The 27,945-nt window shown below is 37.2% G+C and overlaps 1 protein-coding gene, 1 long non-coding RNA gene and 1 pseudogene across 8 annotated transcripts in view; 1 reads left to right on the top strand and 2 right to left on the bottom strand.

The window, feature by feature from the left end:
* Positions 1 to 27,945, top strand: part of LOC108588780 (uncharacterized) — a 428,081-nt gene that overhangs the window by 28,641 nt on the left and 371,495 nt on the right. The gene's annotated exons all lie outside the window — the stretch shown is intronic.
* GPR149 (G protein-coupled receptor 149) overlaps positions 1 to 27,945 on the bottom strand; it is an 88,245-nt gene that overhangs the window by 17,243 nt on the left and 43,057 nt on the right. The window lies entirely within an intron of this gene.
* LOC144579898 (ATP-dependent RNA helicase DDX50-like) lies at positions 6,233 to 7,983 on the bottom strand (annotated as a pseudogene).

The raw sequence follows: 27,945 nt of genomic DNA, 5'->3' as shown, positions 1-27,945 counted from the left end.
AGATGCAAATCAAAACCACATTGAGATACCATCTCACGCCAGTTAGAATGGCGATCATTAAAAAATCTGGAGACAACAGATGCTGGAGAGGATGTGGAGAAAAAGGAACACTTTTACACTGTTGGTGGGAGTGTAAATTAGTTCAACCATTGTGGAAGACAGTGTGGCGATTCCTCAAGGCCTTAGAAATAGAAATTCCATTTGACCCAGCAATCCCATTACTGGGTATATATCCAAAAGACTATAAATCGTTCTACTATAAGGACACATGTACACGAATGTTCATTGCAGCACTGTTTACAATAGCAAAGACCTGGAATCAACCCAAATGCCCATTGATAATAGACTGGATTGCAAAAATGTGGCACATATACACCATGGAATATTATGCAGCAATCAGAAATGATGAGTTCGTGTCGTTTGTAGGGACATGGATGAATCTGGAAAACATCATCCTCAGCAAACTGACACAAGAACAGAAAGTGAAACACCACATATTCTCACTCATAGGTGGGTGATGAAAAATGAGAACACATAGACACAGAAAGGGGAGTACTAAACACTGGGGTCTATTGGGGGGAAAAGGGGAGGGCCAGTGGGAGGGGGAGGTGGGGAGGGATAGCCTGGGGAGAAATGCCAAATGTGGGTGAAGGGGAGAAGAAAAGCAAAGCACACTGCCATGTGTGTACCCACGCAACTGTCTTGCATGCTCTGCTCATGTACCCCAAAACCTATAATCCAATAAAAAATTAAAAAAAAAAAAAAAAATAAAAAAAAAAAAAAAAAAAAAAAAAAAGAAAAACTATGTGGTTACTGTTTTTACATATTCAACTCCCAGGATATACCTTGTGTCATTCTGTCATTTTCATTTAAATGTTTAATGAAGCAAAATTAAAGAAAACACCTGCATTGCTCAAGGAAAGAGAATACAAAGGCAAGAAAATGAGGGCCTTCATCAAGGGTCTATAAGAGGCAAGAAAAGTGCTAAGAATTTTAACACATTTCACATTTAATCCTCAAAGGCCTTTGAGCTACAAATTAAGGTTTTTCTTTTCTTTTTTCTTTTTTTTTTGGAGATGGAGAGTCACTCTTTCACCCAGGCTGGAGTCCACTGGCACGATCTTGGCTCACTGTAATCTCTGCCTTCTGGGTTCAAGTGATTCTCATGCCTCAGGCTCCCAACTAGCCTGGATTACAGGTGTGTCCCACCACGCCTGGATTCTTTTTGTATTTTTAGTAGAGATGGTGTTTTGGTATGTTGGCCAAGCTGATCTTGAACTCCTGACCTCAGGTAATCTGCCACCTTGGCCTATCAAAGTGTTGGGATTACAGGCATGAGCCACAACAGCCAGACAGCTTGTTCTTTTTGATCATGAAAACTCTCACAGCTGGGTCACAGATTTAGGATTGATATCCATCTCCCGAAAATATTTACTGATCTTGCTGAACAAGAGCCATGTATCAGCCTTCTTGCTAAGCACTTTCTTTGTACTTTCTTATTTAATATTCACAACAACCTTATAAAATAGAGATACTAATTATCCTGAATTCATAAATGATACAATTGGGTCATAGGGAGGTAATAAGGGAAATAAATGAATATATATGAAGTGTCTAATATGTCCAGGTACTGCATTTGGCATTTTACATGTTGTATTAGTCCATTCTCATGCTGCTAATAAAGACACATTCAAGACTAGGTAATTTATAAAGGAATGAGATTTAATTGATCACAGTTCAGCATGGCTGGAGAGGCCTCAGGAAACTTACAGTCATGGGGAAAGGGGCACAAACACATCCTTTTCACATGGTGGCAACAAGAAGTGCCAAGCAAAAGAGGGGAAAGCCCCTTATAAAACCATCAGATCTCAGGAGAATCCACTTACTATCACGAGAACAGCAGCATGGGGGTAAATGCCCCCAGGATACAGGGTCCCCCCGCCATGACATGGGGATTATGGGAACTACAAGATGAGATTTGGGTGGGGACACTTCCAAATCATATTACATGTGAAATCTAATTGAATATAATCATGAGGATGGTAAAATTGTTTACATTTTCCTATCAATTATAAATGTGATTTTAGATATTTCCTCGCTTCTCATGTGGGCATTTATTGCTATAAATTTTCCTCTAGACACTGCTTTAAATGTGTCTCAGAGATTCTGGTACATTGTGTATTCGTTCTCATTGGTTTTGAATAACATCTTTATTTCTGCCTTCATTTCATTGTTTATGCCATCAACATTAAAGAGCCAGTTGTTCAGTTTCAATGAAGTCGTGCGGTTCTGAGTTACTGTCGATCCTGAGTTCTAATTTGATTGCACTGTGGTCTGAGAGACTGTTGTGATTTCCATTCTTTTACATTTACTGATGAGTGAGTTACTTCCAATTATGTGGTCAATTTTAGAGTAGGTGCCATGTGGTGCTGAGAAGAATGTATATGCTGTGGATTTGGGGTGGAGAGTTCTGTAGATGTCTATTAGGTTTGCTTGGTCCAGATCTGAGTTCAAGTCCTGGATATGCTTGTTAATTTTCTGTTTCATTGATCTGTCTAATATTGACAGTGGAGTGTTAAAGTCTCCCACTATTATTGTGTAGGAGTCTGAGTCTCTTTGTAGGTTTTTAAGAACTTGCTTTATGTATCGGGGTGCTCTGTATTGGGTGCATATGTATTTAGGATAGTTAGGTCTTCTTGTTGCATTGATCCTTTTACCATTATGTAATGCCCTTCTTTGTCTTTTGTGACCTGTTTGTTTAAATCTATTTTATCAGAGACTAGTATTGCAATTCCTGCCTTTTTTTTTTGTTCTCCATTTGCTTGGTAAATCTTCCTCCATTCCTTTATTTTGAGCCTATGTGTGTCCTTGCACGTGAGATGGGTTTCCTGAGTACTACACACCAATGGGTATTGACTTTTTATCCAATTTTCCAGTCTGTGTCTTTTGATTGGGGCATTTGGCCCATTTACATTTAAGCTTAATATTCTTATGTGTGACTTTGATCCTGCCATTATGATGCTAGCTGGTTGTTTTGCCTGTTAGTTGATGCAGTTTCTTCATGGTGTCGATGGTCTTTACCATTTGATATGTCTCTGGAGTGGCTGGTACTGGTTGTTCCTACACCCTATCATCAAAATTGAAAGAGCTAGAGGAGCAATATAAAAAATACTCAAAAGCTAGCAGAAGACAAGAAATAACTAAGATCAGAGCAGAACTGAAGGAGATAGAGACAAAAAAAAAAACCCTTAAAAAAATCAATAAATCCAGGAGCTGGTTTTTTGAAAAGATCAACAAAATAGGCCACTAGCCAGATTAATAAAAAAGAAAACAGAGAGAATCAAAAAGATGCAATAAAAAAATGATAAAGAGGATATCACCACCAATTCCACAGAAATACAAATACCATCAGAGATTACTACAAACAACTCTATGCTCATAAACCAGTAAATGTGGAAGAAATGGATAAATTCTTGGACACTTGCACCCTCCCAAGCCTAAACCAGGAAGAAGTTGAAACCCAGACCAATAACAAGGGCTAAATTGAGGCAGCAATTAATAGCCTACCAACCAAAAAAAGCCCAGGTCCAGATGGATTCATAGCCAAATTCTACCAGACATACAAAGAGGATCTGTACTACTACTTCTGAAACTATTCCAAATAATCCAAAAAGAGGGAATCCTTCCCAAATCATTTTATGAGACCAACATCATCCTGATACCAAAACTCATTAGAGACTCAACAAAAAAAGAAAACTTCAGGCCAATATCCATGATGAACATAAATGCAAAAATCTTCAATAAAATACTGGCAAACCAGTATTTGATTGCAACGACACATCAAAAAGCTTATCCATCACGACCAAGTAGGCTTCATCCCAGGGATGCAAGGCTGGTTCAACATACGCAAGTCTGTAAACATAATCCACCACATAAACAGAACTAAAGACAGAAACCACATGATCATCTCAATAGATGCAGAGAAGTGCTTTGACAAAATTCAACAGTTTTTTATGCTAAAAACTCTCAATAAACTAGGTATAGATGGAACCTATATCCAAATAATAAAAGCTATTTATGACAAACCCACAGCCAATATCATACTGAATGGGCAAAAACTGGAAGCATTCCCTTTGAAATCTGGCACTAGACAAGGATGCCCTCTCTCACCACTCCTATTCAATACAGGATTGGAAGTTCTAGCCAGAGCAATCAGGCAAGAAAAAGAAATAAAGAGTATTCAATTAGGAAAGGAGGAAGTCAACTTGTTTCTGTTTGCAGACGACATGATTGTATATTTAGAAGACCCCATCGTTCTCATCCGAAATCTCCTTAACCTGATAAGCAACTTCAGCAAAGTCTCAGGATACAAAATCAATGTGCAGAAATCACAAGCATTCCTATATACCAGTAACACACTAAAAGAACTAGATCAAGAATGAACTCCCATTCACAATTGCTACAAAGAGAATAAAATACCTAGGAATGCAACTATCAAAGGATGTAAAGGATCTCTTCAAGGAGAACTATGAACCACTGCTCAAGGAAATAAGAGAGGACATAAACAGATGGAAAAACATTTTATGTTCATGGTTAGGAAGAATCAATATGTTAAAATGGTCATACTGCCCAAAGTAATTTACAGATTCAATGCGATCCCCATCAAACTACCTATGACCCTCTTCACAGAATTGGAAAAAAACCACCTTAAACTTCATACGGATCCAGAAGAGAGCATGCATAGCCAAAACAATCCTAAGTAAAAAGAACAAAGCTGAAGGCATCACGCTACCTGACTTCAAAGTATACTACACAGTTACAATAATCAAAACAGCTTGGTATTGGTACCAAAACAGATATAGACCAATGGAACAGAACAGAGGCCTCGGAGGCAACACAACATATCTACAACCATCTGATCTTTGACAAACCTGACAAAAACAGCAATGGAGAAAGGATTCTCTGTTTAATAAATGGTGTTGGGATAACTGGCTATCTATGTGAAGACAACAGAAACTGGAGCCCTTCTTGACACCTTACACTAAAATTAACTCCAGATGGATTAAAGACTTAAACATAGATCTCATACCCTGGAAGAAAACCTAGGCAAAGCCATTCAGGACATAGGCATAGGCAAGGACTTCATGACTAAAACACCAAAAGCATTGACAACAAAAGCCAAAATAGATGAATGGGATGTAATTAAACTCTAGAGCTTCTGTACAGCAAAAGAAACAATCAGAGTGAACCAGCAACCAACAGAATGGGAAAAAAATTTGCAATCTACCTATCTGACAAAGGGCTAATATTCAGAATCTACAAAGAACTAAAACAGATTTACAAGAAAAAAAAAACCCATTCAAAAGTGGGTGAAGGACATGAACAGACACTTTTCAAAAGAATACATATATGAGGCCAGTAAACATTAAAAAGTGCTCATCATCATTGGTCATTAGAGAAATGCAAATCAAAACCATATTGAGATACTACCTCATGCCAGTTAGAATGGCGATCATTAAAAAATCTGGAGACAACAGATGCTGGAGAGGATGTGGAGAAATAGGAATGCTTTTACACTATTGGGAGTGCAAATTAATGCAACCATTGTGGAAGACAGTGTGGTGACTCCTTAAGGACCTAGAAATAGAAATTCCATTTGACCCAGCAATCCCATTACTGGGTATATATCCAAGGGATTATAAATCAGTTCTATTATATAGACACATGCACATGTATGTTCATTGTGGCACTGTTTACAATAGCAAAGACCTGGAACCAACCCAAATGCCCATCAATGATAGACTGGACTGGGAAAATGTGGCACATATACACCATGGAATACTATGCAGCCATAATAAAGGATGAGTTCATGTCCTTTGTAGGGACATGGATGAATCTGGAAAACATCATTCTCAGCAAACTGACACAAAAACAGAAAATCAATCACCGCATGTTCTCACTCATAGGTGGGTGTTGAACCATGAAAACACATGGACACAGTGAGGAGAGCACCACACACTGGGGTCTGTTGGTGGGGAACTAGGGGAGGGACAGTGGGGGGTAGGGAGGTTGAGGAGAGATTACTTGGAGAGAAATGCCAGATATAAGTGTTGGGGGGATGGAGACAGCATACCACATTGCCATGTATGTACCTATGCAAGAACTGTACATGTACCCCAGAACCTAAAGTACAGTAAAAATATATATTAAAAAAATAATAATATCCCACCCTTCAGACCCACTGTAGACTTTGAAGTGCTGGCCTCTGAGACCAGTGGCACTGGATGGCCAAATGTGCCACAGGAGTTGTAGCCTTTTCAGTCATTTTTCCAACATGGTCAACCTGTTCATATCTGGATTTCATATATTTTTTTTTTACAACTTTGTATACCCACTTGGGCCCAAGTTGCAGAAAAAAGTAGTCTGAGGATTGTCTTCAGAATGAATTTTGTAGGATTCGTAAATAAAATCTTCAACTTGCTTAGCAAAACCTAAATCTAACATTTGATTCATTTCATCAAGCACAACATGGCACAGTTTAGAAAGATCTGATCAACCACTCTGCAGATGGTCTTTGATATGACCAGGGGTTTCAATCAGGATGTCAATACCATTTTAAATATGATGAATTTGGCTTTGATATGATGTTCCACCATAAAAACACACCATGCTGAATTTCCTAGTTATATCTTTGAAGTCTTTGACTGCTTGGTTTGCCAAATCCCTTGTTGGAGCCAAAACAAGTACCTTTGGTGAGTGGCTTTTTAAAATTGTTTCTTGATTTCTTTGGAGTCTTTCAGTCAAGGGACTAGCAAAAAAGAATGTTTTTCCTGTTCCTGTCCATGTTTGAGCTGTTAAATCTTTTCCTTCATATAGAGGAACAAAGGTCTTAACTTAAATAGGAAAGAGGTATGTTACCCCTCGACCTTTCAGAAGCTGTATAGTCTCTTTCGAAATAGGAAAATTGGAGAAGGCTCCTTCTTTCTGTTCATGTGTAAAGGTCTTCTCTAGTTTATTATCACTTGGTTTATGAGTAGAACTATCTAAGGATGATACTCGCTTTGATTTTTTTTCATATTTATCAATATCTCCATTTGGTAGATCTTTTCTTCTTGACTTACGAGATTTAGAGAATTATCTGAAAGTCTATTAGAACCTTCTTTAGTGTCTCCATTTAGCTTTTCTTTCATTTTAGTTTTTTGGCCTTGGGAGCATCCAGGTCATCTGTAATGCTATTTTCTCGTTTCTGATTTTTCATCTGAGTCATAATGTTGTCTTGACTTCCTTCTGTCACTCCAGCACTATGTGATGTGTTTTCAGCTTGACTTGTTTAAATCTTCATAACAACCTTATAAGGGAAGTACAGGTCCATAAACCCTTACCGAAAACTGCAATATTCACAAAACTCTTAGCAATAAGGTAAGAGGGGTAGATTCTGCTTCCTAAGGATATACAAAATAAGTCTCATTCTTTTGTTGAATGTCCGCCTTTGAATACTGCCACGTTAGCCGCTTCAGCTGATTTCTTTTTTCCAGGCCAAATGTCTCCAGTAAAAATTTTACCTGTGCATTTTTCAGCATCTTGTGATCCTCTTGAGTGTTTCAGGATTTTTTTTTTTTTTCCTTTTCCCTTTTCTTTTTCGAGGGCAATGGGGTGAGAGGAGGAAAGACTCTACAACTCCTCTACAGGCTCCTTGAGAGCAGGGACCATTTCTTTACTTATTTAGTTTAAGCTCCTTGGTGCTCAGCAAAGAGTGTGGTACAAATTAGATTCACTAAATACATTTTGCCTCTCCTTCTGGCTCTCAATCTCCTCCAAGGGTGCTTGCAGTTCCATAATGTCCCCACTCAGGAGGAGTTTCCCAGACATTACTAGCCACCACTGCCTCTCTCCAGGCACAATGACCAGAACCACATATGGGCAGTGACAGCGTGAAAGTAAGTGGGGCTAATGCTTTATTCAAATGACACTGATATTGAAAATGATGAACCATTCTGATGAAAAACGATCAAGTTTTTGCAAGAAACCTCATTTTACATTGATTTTTTTTGGCCAAACCATAAGATTCTGAAATGAATGTACCAAGAAGTCCTTAGGTTATAAAAAATTAAGGATGACTTCCATATGACTGTAATGTTAATAATTTTAACCCTTGTGAAAAAATAATTTAAATTCATAGAGTGTATATGGATAGCATGCATTATCTAAATCAATGGAATTTTCTTCTCAGTTTTTTTGTTTGCAAAATAAGGGTATAAGAAATTTTTGTGATACTTCTTATCTAGATAATAATTTGACAAGTTTAATATTTATCGCTTAAAAATATAAAATATGGCATTATACTTTGGTAGTTTCTATTCTTGTCAGTGAAACTAAGCTGGGAATTAATTACATTTTCCATAAGTCTCTTACTTGTATCTCTCTAGATTAAAGTTGGCCAAGAAAGGAAGTTGCATGCTATTTGGAAAGTGGAAAAAGCAATAACTACAACCATTTGAAAATATTTTCAGAGGTAGAATCAGAGACAGGCAGAAGAAGGAGTACCAGACAGGTGCCAGCTTGTCATCACTCCCTTCTGCTCCACATCTAGCTTTTCTTGACTGCTGGTATTGTTTACCAACAATGCCTCAGATCTACCCCAGATGCTTGGCTATGGGCCCACAGAGGTTGTGGTTACTCAGAGGCAACAGCTTTTCATAGACCACTCCACAAGTTTCCCCTTTGTGGTCCTTGTTTGTTGGCTTAGACTTACCTGATTTCTCAAACTGACTGAGTGGCAACTCTGTCTCTGATTCTCAAGCTTCTCTTCAACTCCTCTCCTTTTCCAGCTTTATCCATAATTCTAAACTAAATCTCTTATTTCATAATACCCATAGCATTTTTGCTCCTCTGACTAAACTGTAATGGATATAAATTCCTGAGCAATGGAAGAGAAAACCTAACAAAATAATGAAGAAAAAAATATGATGATCTTAATTAATTCAAAAACCCAAACACATTTATGGATGAAGGTGGTGGAAGTTAGTCCAATCACAGAATCTTTCTCATCCAATAAAATGAAGAAAGTGAACAGTCATAGATTTACTAGCGGCAACCAAATAAGGAGAGGGTCCAGTCTCATGCATAAGCTTCTTAGGGTGTAGCCACCCTACCGGGCACGGTGGCTCACGCATATAATTCCAGTACTTTCGGAGGCTGAGGCAAGCAGATCACGAGGTCAAGAGATCAAGGCCATCCTGGCCAACATAGTATAACCCTGTCTATACTAAAAATACAAAATCTAGCTGGCGCACCCCTGTAGTCTCAGCCACTCGGGAGGCTGAGGCGGAAGAATTGTTTGAATCTGCTAGGCAGAGGTTGCCGTGACCTGAGATAACGCCATTGCAACAGAGTGAGACTTCGTCTCAAAAAAAAAAAAAAAAAAAGAAAGTGGTGGTGGCCACCAAACAAACAAAATATTCATCCACTTCCATAAGCAATCGCCCAGAAAGAAGACGATTTGAAAAAATCCTGAGCATTCTTGCTCTGAGTGAATTCCATTTGGCAAGAGATGGCTTAAAGTAATTATTCTCAAAATGAGGGCTGCAAGCAGTTTCAGGGAGTCTGTGGTTAAAACTGCTTTAATGAGTATACTAAGGCTTTATTTGCCATTCACCAATAGTACTAAAGCAATGACAGGTAAAACTGCTGACAGTTTAACAAGAATCAAGGCAGTGGCACCACATTTTTTTAGTAGCCACTGTATATTAAATCACTGCACATATAGAGTAAAAAATAAACCAACAATTTCACTTAAGAATGTCCGTGATGAAGGTTTGTATTATGATTGTCCCCATCTTAAAGATGAGGAAACTGAGATGCACAGATGTTAAGTATATTTTTCAAGGTCAAACAGACAGTAAGTGGTAGAATTGGAATTCCAATCTGGGCAGTATGGCACCAGAAAAAATAGATAGTACAATTCGATTTATTCATTCACTATATATATATTTTTTTTTAGTACCTAATATGAGCCAGATACTACTACAGGGATTGGAGATACAAAATGATTTTTTATCTGTCCATCCAAGCATCCATTCATTGTTCTTTCTGCATATGTGCATAGAGACCTATGATAATTTCTGGGTAGTATAATTTTAGTTTAGATGTCTCTCTCCTTTTGGTAGTTTTCTGTACTGCTTGAATTTTACAAATAATGAGCATATGCTATTTTTACTAAAAACAATGAAGTCATTATTTTTAAGACAAAACTGAATGTAACTAATTTATCTTTTGAAGAAAATACAAAGTAAAATTTCAAGTCTTAAGCTTAAAGCAGTATGAAAAGACTGTGCTGATCTTTATTCCACTTTTAAGTATTTTTTCTTCCCACCACTTACATAGCAACAGAATAGTATGTAGAAAATTGTTTTCTAAAACTGATTTAGAAGACAAAGTCTCCAAAATCTTCCCATCCCACACAGCAGATGCTAAAGCAGTTCTTTTTAAAATACAGTATTACAAAGACTCCTTAGAAAAAATTAACTGAAAATTCTAGTGGTATTATTGGATCTCAAATAAAAAGAATGCTAATGACAAATTTATACATAGATCATCACTCATATGCACACTTTTCAGAAATTAGACACTTGCCTTCAGAGGAAATGAGATCTGTGAAAGTGAAAATGGCATATTCAACTAATCTTCTTATTCCTGGGGAGAGAATAGCATACACATTTTAACAACATCAGGAATACATAAAAGTACCCATTCTAATACAATCTACATGTTTCTGTGTAACCTGATTGATAGTGCTTTTTTAATTGATAGAATTACTAAGATATTTGCATTTAAAATTTTTCTCAGTTTTGGTTTTAATTCACATTCATTATTTATATAGTGGATAGGACAATCATATCCACTAATGTATATTTTAATTTTACAGGGTGAAAATTTGTGATGCTCCAAAGCTTTTTTTTTTTTAATTGGGTCAGTACAGGGTGCTTTTTTTCTTTTCTCTAACGCAACTTGTTAGGGTTTCAGAATAAATTGGCTGTCCCAATATGGAAGTCTAGGAATCTGGGCATCCAGCTTCTTAGAACCAATGACTCTGTATTATAAAAAATTAAATACAGTTATTGAGCCTAATTGTTCTTCAAGTGTCCAGACCTATAATCTTTATTCTTTAGAACTGTTGTTTCCAAATGCCAGTCTCAGATTGGTGCTGAACTGACCACATAAAAATACAAGCAGAGCTTAGTAAAAAAGATACATTTGTAGTCTCACTTCAGGAGATTTTGACTTAGTAATTTAGAATTGGAAACCAAAATTTATATTTGTGAAGAGTTCTCCAGATGATTTTCATACATAGCCAGATTTGAGAACCACTGACTTAAAATATTCTAAAAAATGATGACAGAGCTCTGATGTCAGATAGAACAAACACTTTCTTGGTTAATTTACTGAATACACCAAGAAAGGACATGGAGAAATATCTTGCTAGATTTCCAATTTCTCCTGTTTCCCAAGTGGTAGTCAGAATTACAACTAAATAAGCCAATAAACATTTGTGTTAGCTGAAACACTTAAAAACTATTAAAACTATTAAAAATATGAAAACTTCAGGAGGGAAAACATTTATCATGAAGCTAAAGAAGCTTAAGTTCCACAACCAATTATATGCATGGGCCACTCTGAATGCTGATTATTGTTAAAAGTGGCAGTGCCTTGAGTGAGGAGTGGAATCCAGGTTGCAATCTAAATGCATTCTTTGTAAATGTATCTGGGAAATGGCCTAAAGAGATTTCAGACAAAGTGTGTCTGAATCTCCAAGATACCAATACACTTATTATGATTTTTTAAATTGTAAATATTCATTCTTTATATCTAATTTTGTATTCATGATTTGCATACTTTTTCATACAGGTATCTTTCCTAAACATAGAATATTCAAGTCCTATATAACTTGTATCCACCCCTGTGTCAATGGTCAATATTAAGGATTAAGTGCAGAAATATCAGACCTATTTAGAGATATTCCACTGGAGAAAGATTACATGTGAGATCACTTGATAATATATATTATCAGATAATCCTTGAAGGATCCTCTAAGAAGGACTTGAGTAGAGAGTGCAGAGGTCTTGTAGAAAGAAAGAGCATAGCATATTCAAGGAAATAAAATTATAGGTTACAAAGTGAAGCAAATAGTTCAAGGGGAGGTTGAGAAGAGATGCAGCCATAGGAACCAATCACTTAAGCCACCTTAATGAGTTTCAACCCAGTCTGTAAGGGGAAAGGAACTACCAAAGTGTTCTAAACACAAAGTTGTCAGGAGAAAAATTATATTTTTGCACATTCATTCTGGGCTGTGGTGTGTAGATCAGAGGGTTGTCTTAGTCCACTTTTGCTGCTATAACAAAATACTACAAACTTAATAATTTACAAGTTATTCAGTCTTGAATAATTGGCCTCCTGGTTCTGAAGGCTAGGAAGTTCAAGATCAATGTTTCAGCATTGGTGTCTGGTGTGGGGTGCTTTCTGCTTCCAAGATGCTGCCCTATTGCTGCAGCCTCCAGAGGGACAAACTTATAGCAAAAGTGACAGGCAAGAGTGCACTCTCTTCAACCTTGAGCCCATTTATAAGGGTGCTAATCCTGATAGTGATAAGGGACAGACAAATTTCTTAGGCAGACAGGGACAAGTGCCCCATGAAACCCAGCCTTTAAGCCAATGACAGTCTAAAACCTGAAAACTAAACTGCCAATTCTGGATACAGTCCATGACAGGAGTGAGAACTTCCATCCCCATCTTAGTCACTCTCTCAATTGGGTCCTTCTGAATGATGCCTTTTCCCCAATCCAAAGACGCTTTTTCCAAGACCACCCCTGGACAAATCAGCACAGATATCCACATTTTAAGCCCATAAAAACCCCAGACTCAGCCTTATGGATGGCAACGCACTTTCGGGTCCCCCTCCCACTGGGAGTTTTCTTTCTGTGGCTCAGTAAGATTCTACTCTGCCTTACTCTCTAGTGTTCATGTACCTTATTCCTCTTGGTTGTGGGACAAGAACCTGGAACTCACTGAACTGCAGGAGTGAAAGAGTTGTGATGCTCCTGTTGGCTGAACTGTGGGCAGCAGGAGTAAAAGAGCTGTAACTCTCCCTCCTGTTTGAGGAACAATGGGAGAGAAGAAGCAAAACTGCTGGGTGCCACTCCCTCCTGCTCACCAAGCTATGGGAGTGAAGAGGCGAAACCACTGGGTGCCACTGCCCCCTGCTTGCTGAGCTATGAGAGTGAAAAAGCTGTAATAATCTCATTCATGAGGGCAGAACCCTCAGATCTAATCACCTTTCAAAAGCCATATTTCTTAATACTATTACATTGAGGATTAAGTTACAACATGAGTTTTGGAGAAGACATGATTTAAACCATAATATTCCACTATTGTATCCTCAATATTCATGTTTTTCTGACATAAAAAATGCATCATTCCACCCCAGTATTCCCCCAAAATCTTGTTTCAGAATCAACTTTAAAGATTAAGTCCAAAGCCTTATCTAAATATCATCTAAAGCAGAAATGAGTGAGACTCAAGTTATGAATCATCTCAGGCAAATTACTCTCTAGCTGTGAGCCTGTGAAATCAGATTATCTTCTTCCAAATGCAATGGTGGGATAGGAATGACAGATATTTTCATCCCAAAAGGGAGAAATAGACAAGAATAAAGAGGTAATAGGTTCTAAGTATGCCCAAAACCTAAAGGGAAAGCAGCATTTAATATTGAGGCTTGAGAATAATCTTCTTCAACTCTATCTCCTGCCTTCTGGACACACTGAGATAGAAGTTGGGCTCCAAAGGCCTTGGGGGATCCCACCCCCATAGCTTTGCTGGGTGGTGCTCATGCAGCAGTTCTCATGAGTTGAAGTCAGATGCCTGAAAGCTGGTATTGTACTCTGGCAGATCTAGAGTTCTGTAGTTTCAGGGGCAGCCTTACTCCCACAGCTTCACAAGACATTGCCTGAGTAGAGACTCTGTGGTGGCCCCACCTCTACTGCTCTGCTAGGCGTTGCCCTGGTGGGGAGTTTTTGCAGTGGCCCCACCCCATAACTCTGCTAGGCATTGCTCTACTGGAGACTCTTTGCAGCCACCCTGCTCCTGTGGCATTTCTTTGCCTTGCCCCCTGAAACTCTCTGAGTCATCCTTTGAAATCTAGGTGAAGATAGCAATGCCTCCACAGCTTGTGCACTTTGCATGCTTGAAATATTAGCACCACTTCAATGATGAATGATGATACCCTTTTAACACCACAGCTGGGGCCAGCCAAGGAGCGGTTCACCAGAATATAGGGGAGCAGAGACTTCAGGTGTCCCTGGGTAGCAAGACCCAACATTCCACAGGTGTCCTGGGTCTCTGCTTGGAAACTTCTGCCTTCAAGGCTCTGGCATCCTTGGCCTGTGATTGGAGTGGTGGTCTCAGAGATCTTCAGAATGCCTTCACAGTTATTCTTCCATTGTCTTGATCAGTGGCATCTGGCTTCCCTCTATTCATACTAAGCTCCTTATCAAAAAGTAGCTTGGCCACACTCTCAGTTTTCCCTCCTCAACCAAACTTTTATTTTTATATAACCAAGCTGAAACGTTCTTAGATCTTTACCTTATGCTTTCCTTTTGATTATAAATTGTATCTTGAGCTAATTTCTCTCTTCTCACACTTTACTATAAGCAGTTAAGAAAAGCCATGCACCACCCTGCATACTTTGCCTAGAGATTTCTTCCATCAAATGTCTTAGTTCATGGCCCTTAAATTTTGCCTTCCGCAAAGGATTAGGATATGGACATAATTCAGTAAGTTCTTTGCCACTTTGTAACAAAGATGACCTTTCCTTTAGTTTCGAATAAGATAGGTCTTATTTTCATCTAAGATGTCTTCAAAATGGTCTTTTCTCTCCATATTTCATGGTCTGTTTATGACCACTTAGATAATATCTAAGATGGAAGCCTTTATCCTGCTTTCTTTTCTGATTGCTCACCAGAATTGCCCTTAATGCTCCATTCACAGCAGTCTAGGCTTTTTCTAGCATGCACTTTAAAACTGGTCAAGCCTCTACCCATTTGCTACTTCCAAAGCTGTTTCCACATTTTCAGGTATTTGTTATAACATAATTTGTTATTACTTATGGTACTAATTTGTAAACCAAAAATAAAATCCTAAGCCCTCAACCAAATGCTGGACCCTTTTTGGGCCAAAGAGACTCCAGAGAAACCTGAAAACCTAAATTCTCAGCCATGACAAAAATGGAGGTTAGACATATCTTGTTATACTCTCTTCCTATTGGAGTTTAGGCACAACTGACCAGCATTGTCATTAAAATAGAGATCATAAGTCTGATCTCTTGGAGGCAAAGTCCAACCTACTTTTGTACAGCATTGCATGACAGATAGCAGACCCTGAAGGAAATCAAAATACTTTACTCCAAAATATATTTCTTTAACATAATTTAAAATGCCCCTGTAAAGCTGCCTTTGGTGGGAGAAATTTGCATCTGTAGATAATCTCTATTAATGCAGTCAGGCCCTTCCCAGATTTAGGAAAGATTAAGAGTCTGACACCTTTTAAGGTCCAAAAAGAGACATTTACATCTATTCTCTCTGAATGCTGTTACCTATAAGGCTTCATCTATATAACAAGAACTTTGGTCTCCACAACTCCCCTTACCTTAACTCAGGAATTTCTTTCCACTCTCTTCAGTTCTTTAGACAAAGCTTAATTCTTTTCAACCAATTGTCAGTCAAAAAATCTTTAAATCTACCTCTGACCTATAAGGCCTGGCTTTGAGATGTCCTGCCTTTCTGGGCCAAACCAATATATAGCTTACATGTATTGATTTATATCTTTGTCTGTGACTTCCATCTCTCTAAAATCTATAAAAGCCAAACTTCACGACCATGGGCACAATTTCTCAGGATTTCTTGCATCTCTTCCCCAGGACATGGTCACTTATATTGGCTCAGAATAAGTTTGGTTTTATTGTCAAGAAATTGCCATCTTAGTTCATTTGTGCAGCTGTAACAGAATACCTGAGACTGGATAAAGAACATAAATTTATTTGCTCACTCTTCTGGAGGCTGGAAAGTTCAAAATCAGAGCTCTGGCAGGATTGGTGTCTGGTAAAGGCTACGTTCTGCTTCCAAGATGGCACCTTGTTGCTACATCCTCCAGAGGAGTGAATGATATGATCTTACATGGCAGAAGGGAGGGAATGGCAAGAGGATACTCCTTTAAACTCTTGAGTTGTTTTATGAAGTTGCATAAGGGCAGAGTCCTCATGACTTATTCACCTTCCAAAGTTTACTACTATTGTTGTATTGGGGATTAAGTTTCAACATGAATTTTGAAGGAGACACCATTATTTTCAAACAAGAGCAAGGGATTCAAACCTAGAGACCAGAGGGTCAGTGTGGAGGTCATGGAGAGAGAATGGTGATGAAGATAGATGTGAAACAGTGGCTATAATGAGATATTGGTATATCAAGACATATTTAGGTTGTAGGATTTGGTCACTGCTTTGATGTGAGTTGTGACAGAGAAAGAGGAGTTAAGAACATAGACCAAGTATCTGACTTGGGCAATTGAATGATGATAGTATTATTTTCTGAGACAAGAAACACAGAAGAAAAGCAAGTTTGGGAGGATGGGATAGTGGATTGAGGAGAATATAATGAATTCAGTGTTGTAAGCTAAAATCAGGTGAAATTTGATGCCCAGTTGTAGAATTTCAGTGGCAGGAGATTAAGGTTGGGGCATGGGCTCAGGAGAGATTTTTTTCTGGAATATATATTTGAGTAAATATTTAGATATATATTTGAGGTAAAATTGAATCAGGAGTTTGTGTGAATTGAGAAGAGGGTACTAAGGAACATGGACATTTAAAGAATGGGAAGAGACAAGAGAGACTAAATAAAGGAGGCTGAGAAAAAGTGGGTCCAAGAGGCAGGAGGGTCATCAGGAGTGTGTAATGTCATGGAAGCCAAGGACAGAGTAGAACACTGTCAAATGCTGCTTAGATATCAGGTAGGATAAGAACTGAAAAGCTCATTGATCTCTGGAGGAGAGGGGAATACAAGATAAGCAGTCAGGCTACTACAATGGAATCAAGGCAAAGATGAACATACACATTCTTTACTTCTGGGGGCCCATACTGGGACAGTGGCTGATGAAACCTACATTGAAAAGCACTTGAAGGTTTTAAAAGGAACACACGAGCTTTCATCACTGATTGCCAAGTACTTTAGTCAAATAGCCTATGTTTTATCTGACAGTTCCAGTTTTATAAAATCCTCTCTTGTTATATTTGTTTATATTTGTCAGAACCAATCATCAGATGTTTTTGTTCAAGGAAATATGGTGATTGTATATTTTAAGAATAGACATGATTAGAACAAGAGATACAACTCATGCTGTTTTCTACCTTCTTGTACTTAAAAGGCTTAGACAAGAACATACACATATTTCATCTAGAATTGTCTGTCTTGTTCTACTTCTCTCAGCACTCCTTTGTTCAGACATCTATACCTCAAGTCTTCTGCACCAGTCTGATGTGTGAGATGTTAGGTAAAGCTAATATCCCATGAATAAAGTAGGTGATTGTTTATTGCTGTATTCATAGTGCCTGATACAGGCCTCACCTATAGTAGGCACTTAATAAATATTTTTTCAGTTAATGGATGAAAGAAAAATAAAAAAATCAATTTTAATTTTTGTGTATAACAAACAAAACAAAAACAGCTATAGAAAATATCTTTTGGGTGCTTAGAGTTTGTTTGCCTGTGCAGTTTAAAAAATTTATAAGCTGTTTGAGAGTTCAATCATCTATCTAAAGTAAACCACAAAACCCAAGCCTTACCTTTCCTTTCTCTTTCTTTCTCTCTCTCTTTTTCTTTCTTTCTTTTTCTTCCTCCCTCCCTTCTTCCTTCCTTCTATCTCTCTCTTTTTCTCTCTCTCTCTTTCATTCTTTCTTTCATTCTTTTTCTTTCTCAGAGTCTCTTTCTGTTGCCCAGGCTGCAGTGCAGTAGCACAATCTTGGCTCACTACATCTTCTGCCTCAAGTTCAAGTGATTCTCGTGCCTCAGCCTCCTGATAGCTGGGATTACAGGTGTGCTACACAACGCCCAGATAATTTTTGTATTTTTGTAGAGATAGGATTCACCATGTTGGCCAGGCTGGTATCGAACTCCTGGCCTTAAGTGATCCACCCACCTTGGCCTCCCAAAGTGCTGGGATTATAGGCATGAGTGATCACACCCAGTCCAAAAATCTTAATATTCCCCAGGAGTTCCCAAATGGCAGGTAGTTGGAGGTGAGGGGGCTCTTTAGTCCTAACAATACCCGGAAATAGAGGGATGTTTTAGACTTAAACTAAGGTTAATCAAAATGTATGAAAATGTATATCCTGATTTTTTTAAAAAGCAAAGAAGAGGAACATTGGCATGCCAAATTTATTCGGATAATTATTTAGGTCCAAAGGGCTTATATTAGAAGAAATCATTTTTTGCAAATCTTATAAAGCAAGGGAAGATTGAAAAGCAGTTGACTGTTGGCTTGCCTTGTGCTCTGATACCATCATTAGTGAGGCAGCCTCTGATACCATCATTAGTGAGTGGTCCTCAGAGAAACACTTAAAATGGGCTAAGCAAACCTACTGGCATTTCCAATAACCTACCCATCCATTCTAACAGACTGCTATTGCTGTTACTTAGCCTTGTTTCCTCTGCTAGTTTTCCAGGCTATATAATGTGGTACAGTTTGAGCAAAAAATAAATATTTAGAATTAGTTATATGGCAGCTTTTGGCAGAGGTTTATTCCTGAAAATTCACATTTCATATGCTCCTTAAGAAATATTCAATATGAAATTCTAATAAAATGTTCATCTGAGCCACTTTTTAATATGACTTGCTTCCATTTCTTTCATTTTTTTCTCTCCTTTTCCTTCAATAGTTCCATGCCAAAACATTACATTTTGTACATATATTATTTCAAATAACTGTAATCTTTTTATGAGAGTTTTTCCCTCCCTGTTGAACTCTATTCAGTTTCATTATCATAGCCTACAATAGGGCATTTTTGTTGGTATTAACTCCATATAAATTCCTGTCCAAAGTGCTTTTAGGTTATTTTGTCAAGTTGAAACTAAAACATTATTTTTACCAGAGGACTAGATGTTCCAGAATATAAATTTTTAGCATGCTGAATAAATCCTCATACTGAAATTTATCAGGAATCAAATTATGTTTTCTCGTACCTCATATTCCCTAGTTGCTGTCAGTCTTATCAAACATTTTAACAGATGAATTATGTTGAAGACGGATGTTTCATGTCCCTGATTATGGAAAGTATATAGTTAATTTTATATGTCAACTTGACTGGACTAAGGGATGTTCAGATAGCTGCTAACGCATTATTTTTTTTGGTGGGGGCTGGTCATCTACGAGGGTATTTCTAGAAGAGAGATGAGCATTCCAGTCAGTAGACCCAGAAAACAATGTTGCTGTCACCAGGGCTGGTGGGCATCGTCCAATCCACTGAGGGCCTAAATAGAATAAAAAGCCATGGAAAACACAAATTTGTTCCCTGTTTTAGCTGGAACATCCATCTTTCCCTGCTTTTAGGGCCTTTGGCCTCAGACTGGAACTTACAACATCAGCTCCGCTGGTTCTCATGCCTTCCGACTTGAACTGAATTATACTACTGGCTTTCCACCTTCTTCAGCTTCTAAATAGAAATTTGTGGGACTTCTCAGCCTCCATAATCATGTGAGCCAAATCCTATAATGAATCTGTTAATCAGTCGACCTATCTGTCTATCTATCATTTATCTACTGTTTCTCCAGGAAACCCTACTTAATACAAAATATATACAAAAGGTGCCTGTTTTTATCATGTATTTGTTAATTATTTAATCCAATCTTTGGTTGCTGGAAGCAGTATGTCTCATGGTACTCATCTCATTGTTTGTGAAAAAGTCATATGGTCAGGACTTCAAGTTTGTTAAAGAGATTTTAAGTTTCTCTGCTATGTATCAATAATCTTTTCCTAAAAATGCATCTATAATAGCTATGTGCTTGTGTATGTCAGTTTTCTCTGTTCAGGTTGCTCTTCCTTAAATGTATGTCAGCATGAAACAATGCTTATAAACAGATTAGTTATTGGGATTAATGTCACAGTTCTACAATGAAGTCAAATAAATGTGTAAGTGTGTATATGTATGTGTATTCATATAGTATGTGAATTTATAATTTTTTCCAATCACCAACAGCAAATAAATATTTTGGATGAATGGAAAACAAATTCATACAATGTATTCAGACATTTCATGTTTTGTCTAAGAGAAACCAGAGGAAAGGAGCAGTATATTAATACATTTCATAGGGCATTCCTGTTTTGGAGAGGTTTATGTAAAAATATACATGTCTGTTATGATAGGGAAGATAAAATGCAAAACACTCCCTCTCTTGCACTGCTCCTGAGAGGCAGTGCAGCTCAGTGGTTAAGAGGTTGGGTGGCGGAGTCATAGCTTGGCCCTACCACTTTATACATGGATGCCTTGGAGCAACTTCTCTGTGCCTCAGTTGCTGTTACATAATAAAAAGATACAATAAAGACTGCTTCATAGAATTAGTTTGAGAATTAAATTAAATAAGGTGAAATCATGAAATAAATGTGTAAAGTATTTAGAAAATGTATGCTTCAAAAATATTAGCTATTAATATTAGCACTGATAGTCCTGAATTAAAAAAACAACAACAACAGAGGATAACAAACAATAAAATACATGGGGTAGAGCGGAGTAGAAAATCATAGCAGGTATTTATAAAGTAAAAAGACGTGAATTGACAGTGGAACATAATTTTTAAGTAAACAGAATAGAAATGTGTAATGACTTAGGTAATATTTGATAGTGTGGCCTTTGAGCAAGAATAAAATATTAAATAAAAGGGATTTTAGGCAAATGATGTTTTATTTTTCAATTTATAAAACATGTCTTTGTAAGCTAATATTGAACAGTGAACTTGGGGCTAGAAGATCTTGATCTGCTCTGCAACTATTATTATTATTATTATTTGTATGGAGTCTCATTCTCTCACCCAGGCTGGATTGCGGTGGTACAATCATGGCTCACTGCAACCTCCGCCTCCTGGGTTCAAACTATTCTCCTGCCTCAGTCTCTTTCTGGGACTATATGTGTGCACCACCATATCTGACTAATTTTTGTATTTTTGGTGGATATAGGTTTCACCATTTGGCCAGTCTGGTCTTGAACTCCTGACCTCACGTTATCTCCCCTGCCTCAGTTTCCCAAAGTAATGGGATTACAGGTTTGAACCATGGCACCCAGCCAGCTCTGCAATTATTTTTACAAACAGCTTATTTGTAATATAATTTGCATACCACTAAACTAACCCATTGTAAAGTGTACAATTTAATGATACTTAGTAAATTTATAGAATTGTGCAACCATTACCAGAATCCAGTTTTAAAACAGTTTAATTATACCACCCAAAAAGTGCTTCATGCCCATCTTTAGTTAATTCCCAGCTCCAACTTCCCACCCCTCATATACACTGACATGTTTTCAGTTTATATAAACTTTATGAACATTTATATAAATGAAGTCACACAATAGGTAGTCTTTTGGGTCTGGCTTCTCTTTGCATACTGTTTTTGAAGTTTTTCTCAAGTGGTAGCATGTATCAGGAATTCCTTTCTTTATATTTCTAAACGGAGTCTCATTGTATTTATATATACTTTTTTTTTTTCCTTTTTGAGATGGAGTCTCCCTCTGTTGCCCAGACTGTAGTGCAGTGGCACAATCTTGGCTCGCTGCAACCTCTGCCTCCCAGGTTCCAGTGATCCTCATGCCTCAGCCACTGAAGAAGCTGGGATTACATGTGTGCACCACCCCACCTGACTTATTATTATTATTTTTTGGATTTTTAGTAGAGACAGTGTATCATCATATTGGCCAGACTGGTATCGAACTCCTGGCCTCAAGCGATCTGCCCCCCTCTGCCTCCCAAAGTGCTGGAATTACAGGTGTCCGCCACAACACTTGAACTATATACCACATTTTAAATCCATTCTCTACTTGAGGAACGTTTGGATGATTTACAGTCTTTGGCTGTTATGAACAATGCTTCTGTAACCATGAATGTAGCTGCCTTTATAAGGACACATGTTTTCAATTTTTTATTTGGTAGAGTGTTAGGAGTGGAATTGCTTGGTTGTGTGATAAGTTTATGTTTAATTTTTAAGGAAACTGCTCAACTATTATCCAATTAGTTTGTACAACTTAGTTTTGCAAATACGTTGTGCAGTAGTTTTTACAGAAATTTAGAATTTTACCTTCCTAACAGCAGTGCATGTTTCATTTTTTAACCTCACCAACACTTATTACTGTACCATCTTTTTTATTGTAGCCATTTTTATGGGTGTGTAGTGGTATCTCATTATGGTTTTAATTTCTGTTTGTCTAATGATGTTGAGGATCTTTTTTTTTTTTTTTTGAGATGGAGTTTTGCTCTTGTTACCCAGGCTGGAGTGCAATGGCGTGATCTCGGCTCACCGCAACCTCTGCCTCCTGGGTTCAAACAATTCTCCTGCCTCAGCCTCCTGAGTAGCTGGGACTACAGGCATGCGCCACCATGCCCAGCTAATTTTTGTATTTTTAGTAGAGACGGGGTTTCACCATGTTGACCAGGATGGTCTTGATCTCTTGACCTCGTGATCCACCTGCCTCGGCCTCCCAAAGTGCTGGGATTACAGGCTTGAGCCACCACGCCCGGCCCTTGAGGATCTTTTTATGTGATTATTAGCCGTTCTTATATCTTTGATCAAATATCTGTACAAATCTTTTCTCCATTTTACAAACTGGCTAAATTAAGTTGTCTTGTTTGTAAGAGTTCTTCATAAATTCTGGCTATAAAAGTCCTTTATCAGATATTACATTTGCAAAGGTTATTTTTTTTCCAGTTTATATCTTATCTATTCACTTTTTTTTGACGGAGTTTCGTTCTTGTTGATCAGGCTGGAGTGCAATGGCACGATCTCGGTTCACTGCAACCTCTGCCTCCCTGGTTCAAGCCATTCTCCTGCCTCTGCATGTTGAGTAGTTGTGATTAAGGCATGCACCACCATGCCCAGCTAATTTTGTATTTTTAGTAGAGACAGAGTTTCTCATGTTGGCCAGGCTTGTCTCAAACTCCTGTCCTCAGGTGATCCGCCCATCTTGGCCTACAAAAGTGCTGGGATTACAGGTGTGAGCCACTGCACCCGGCTCTATGCACTTTCTTAATGATGTCTTTTGGAGAACAAAGTTACTTGTTTACTTTCTTTTGTAAATTAAACACACTTATTTATTTACTTTGATGTTAAACTTTACCAATTTATTATTTTATGGATTGTGCTTTTGGTGTCATATCTAAGAATTCTTTCTAATACAGGGTCACAGAAATTTTTTCCTAAATTTTCTTCTATACATTGTGTATTTTAGTTCTTGTAGTTACATCTTTGATCCATTTTATTTTTTATGTATTGTATTTTTTTTACATATTGATATCCAAGTGTCCCAGCACCACTTGTGGAAAAGTCTGACCTTTACCTATTCAGTTGTTTGGCATCTTTGTAAAAAACCATTTGCCCATAAATGTAAGAATTTATTTCTGTACTCTAATTCTGTTTCATTAATAGTATCTATATGTCTATCTTTATGCCAGTCTTGAACTTTCATAATTGTTATGTCTTTATAGTGAATTTAGAAGTCAGATAGTGTAAGTCATATGACTCTATTATTTTTTCTTAAAATATAAGATTTAAACACAGGACAAATTTGGGGATATGTATGTGTATATGTGTTTTCTGTTCATCTTTTGGTATAAACAAGCAAGCAAACCAACAAAAATAAACAACAAAACCCTTCTATTGTCTAGAGAATCAAAGAATTAGGCTCATATGATAAGTGAGTATATATTTGCCTTGATACACAGTTTACATTTGCTATTCATTAAAACCTCTGACAGAATTCGTGTGTGTGTGTGTGTGTGTGTGTGGGAGAGAGAGAGAGAGAGAATTTCCCGTTTGCTACACTTGCAAGTATCAGTGGTGTACAGTCAACTGGAACTAAGCTTTTATGCTGACAGTTTGCTTCTAGGAAGTTAATGGCATGCATTATATTGCACTGCAGAACACCTAAAATCGTAAAATTATTATTTGGTGTAAAGGTTTCTCTACTATTTGAATTGATCTCCATCTCTCCTAATCCGCATGGTTGTACCAGTTATTTAACAGAAATAAGAAAGAAAACAAAGTCAGCAAGAGAGGCACAAACAATATTTATCAACAGAACTGCCTCTACACTATTCTTATATTTATGTGATTGCACTAAATCATTTCTGTGGATTATAAAAATAAAACAATATTATTTCACTTAAGGCATCATCTAGATTTTACAGGAAAAAATGATAAGGAGATAATTATAATACTTCAATTAACTTAATTACTGTGCTCTCCTCTACCTCTCACTCAAAAGTTCCATCTATAATATGCCATGTTCAGCTTGTTGTTAAGGGATCACACATGACTAGTGTGGGCCATATAGAATGGAAATATTAAAGCATGAATAACCTGAACTTTAACTCATAAAGGTATTGATAGAACTATTTCATTAACTAGATACCTTCTTCATTATTAATACCAGGTGTCCAAGAAACCATGCCAAATCTATTGCTGATCTTCTGAAAGCACTTTGTGATTCTCTTTGTACCTTAATTTAATTAAACTGTGTAGACAATTGTTCATTATAGAAAAAAAAGCAAACATTTTTATTGATAACAATCATGTGGGCCCTACTTTGGCTAAAAAAATTAGTTCTTCATCATGTGTTTCTGCAAATAAGATCTTTTATTCAGTAAAATCCCCATTATTACCTTGCCAGATCAATTTCTCCCTTATCAATTTTTCTTTTAGAAATGAACGTTTCATATTTAATGTTCTGAAATAGGAACACGCATAATTTCTCTCTCTCTCTCTTTCCTTTCTTCTCTCTTTCTCCTCCTCTCCCCTCCCCTCGCCTCCCCTCCGCTCCCCTCCCCTCCCTTCCCCTCCCTTCCTCTCCCCTCTCATCTCCTTCTTTTCTTTCTTCTCTTTTCTTTCCCTCCTTCCCGCCTTCCTGAGGTCTCACTATGTTGCCCAGGCTGGCCTAAACTCCTGGGCTCAAGCAATCTTCCTGCCTCAGCCTCCCGAAGTGTTGGGATTACAGGCATGAGCACTGCACACAGCCCTAAAAATTATTTCAAGGTCAAATTTTTGTGCCTAAATCAGTTAAATTCAGACTGCCAATATACAACATTTTTTGTGTTTTAAATTTTTTTTTAAACTCTGCTTCTTGAAAGAGACAATATCCAACTTTTTAAAAGCATTTAAGGATTAGATTAATCATATAGAGTTTTTGTTTTGTTTTGTAATGAAAACCTGCCAGCTTAACCATTTGCTATTAGGCCAGGTGACCAAATAAGTCCCACGCAAATTCAAGCTCAGTATCTTCTGAGACAAACCAATGTCAGCTATGGGGTTTTAGAAGGAGGAACATTAAAGCCAATGACCAGGCTCCATTAGCAGAAAGAACCAAAGGAAAATTCTTATAGCTATTTTATTTTTTTGAATCCAGCAGATATTATGCTCAAAACCAGTGTTTTCCAACTCTAGATACTCATCAGAATCTTTGAGAGAAAATTTTAAAAATACAAAGATCAAGTTTCCACACTCAAAGGTTTTTTCATTTAATTAGACTATATGAACTGGACATCATTAGATAATTCTAACATGTAGTCAGTTTTAGAAAACCACTATTATAAATAAAGCCTCCAAAAGGCAGTTAAGCATGCCATCATCATAGATGCAATTGAAATTTTTTTTCTAGATTAAAATACTTATACTGAATAAAAATGGATACACTTGGAGAAGGTCACTGTAGACCATCATGGTGTACTCACTGAACTCCAACACCTATTGCTATTCACAGGATCTCCTCTATTCCACCCATATTGTCAATCTAATAGGAAATAACCCAAAGAATTGATGCATTCTTGTTGCTCCTTATATACTTGCTTTTTTGATAACTATACCTTATACATGTGACAGTTCAACAATTGCTACAATACTTTCATCTGAGAAATCAAGGTTTTTTAAACTAGCATTTTTCTTGAGTGCCAAGAAAAATAAGGTTTTACTATTTTAATGGCTGTATTTACAAATTAATACAGCTCTGTTAGTTTCAAGTTTATAGGGCTTAGTTTTTATTATAAATGATAATTATTTTGAAGTGTTTCATACCATACCAGAAATCTCTAATTGTTTTAAGATATTTAATAGGGTTGTTATATCTGGTTGTGGTGGGGATGAGGATGTTCAAGGTAAAACAGACTTTAGGATGTATGGTGGAACTACCCTCACAACTTACCTAGGTCTATTTGAAGAAATAAAGGTAATGATTTGAAGTCCATTTATGAAAGACCAGGAAAGTCATGTAAGTCATAATACTCAAAATTGAATTTGCTAATGTACAGTATTTTAAAAATATGTGATTACTTCCTAGCATAAATTGTTTAGGAATACATATTTGTCTTTATAAGGAAGGGAGAATATTATTCTTAACCCAGGTGAATCAATTAGATGTTAAAAATGATCCGCTTTCTTGCCCAACAACTTCTATCATACTCTAAATGGTAAGGCTTTTTCTAATAGAGATACTCTGCTAAAAGTCAGAGATTTGCTTCCAGATAGTCTATCTTAATATATATCCCTGGGAGTTTTCAAGTTTTCTATCCCTTTTGCATGATTATGAAAGACTAGAAAACATTTAAAAATCTGTGTTTTGAAAGTAGAAAAGCATAGGCTGTTGGTTTTGTTATAGCTTGAGATTCACAAGTGATGCTGAGCAGGAGATTGGAAGAGAAGGAGTTGGGTCTTAGAGGTATGTGGCACATTTGGGTAGGGCAAGGTATCCAGCAGTGGTGTTCCAGTCACATAAGTAAGACTCAGTTACTTCAGGGAATGGCATTTTCCAGTCAATACCAGGTGCAGAGCTCAACCAAGGTGGGTGATGTGGGAAATACTCAGAAATCCAGGAAGTCTGCCCATAAGTATAGAAGTATGAACACAGCACCCAGATGGCTTGAGATCACTTTACAAAAGTCAGTTTTCATAAAGCTAATTCATCAAAGGGTCAAATGTCAAATTACTGCTTGATCGAATTTTTCAATTATCAAAATCTCATATTGAAAAATAGTCCTTTTGAATATCTTCAATAATATATTTTACTCAGCTGTATTTCAAATAATGTTCAAATTTATTAAATGCTGAAGATCATAAGTCATTAAGTTTTCTTATGAATAAGTTCCTGAAGAATAGGTTTATGAGAATATTCATATTTAACATACTCAAGAAGAATACATTCTTAATCATATTTAAACAATATATGTCTTCAATATAATCTGAACAAGAATATATCCAAATTCATTTAAAAAACTCAAAATAAATGTTTTTAAAAACAAATTGTTGGCTTATTAGAAAATTTATTACATTCAGTGAATTAGTCGTTCAAAAAACTCCTCCTTCAGGGAACTGATTTTTGATGACTTGGTCTGTTTTCAATGTGGACTGAAATTAGTGGGGCAGGATTAGGGCTGGGATGAGGGTGATGAGATCTGGAAACAATACAGAATGGCTCTTATTGAGAATGAAGTGAGGGCAGCCCAGGACATAGTGCCTGTGCCCATCACTGGGGCCATCCTGGAGGAAAAGGAGTGCTATAATAAGCCCAGATAAATGGAGGCATTGGGCTTGAGGCTACTTATTTATATCCTACTAAAACCCAGATTGCTCTGAAAATAAAATAGTGAGGCTGGATCTGTA

This window comes from Callithrix jacchus, chromosome 17 (genome assembly GCF_049354715.1).
Source record: "Callithrix jacchus isolate 240 chromosome 17, calJac240_pri, whole genome shotgun sequence".
In the NCBI taxonomy this organism is placed as follows: Eukaryota; Metazoa; Chordata; class Mammalia; order Primates; family Cebidae; genus Callithrix; species Callithrix jacchus.
This window is presented reverse-complemented; position numbering and strand designations above follow the sequence as displayed.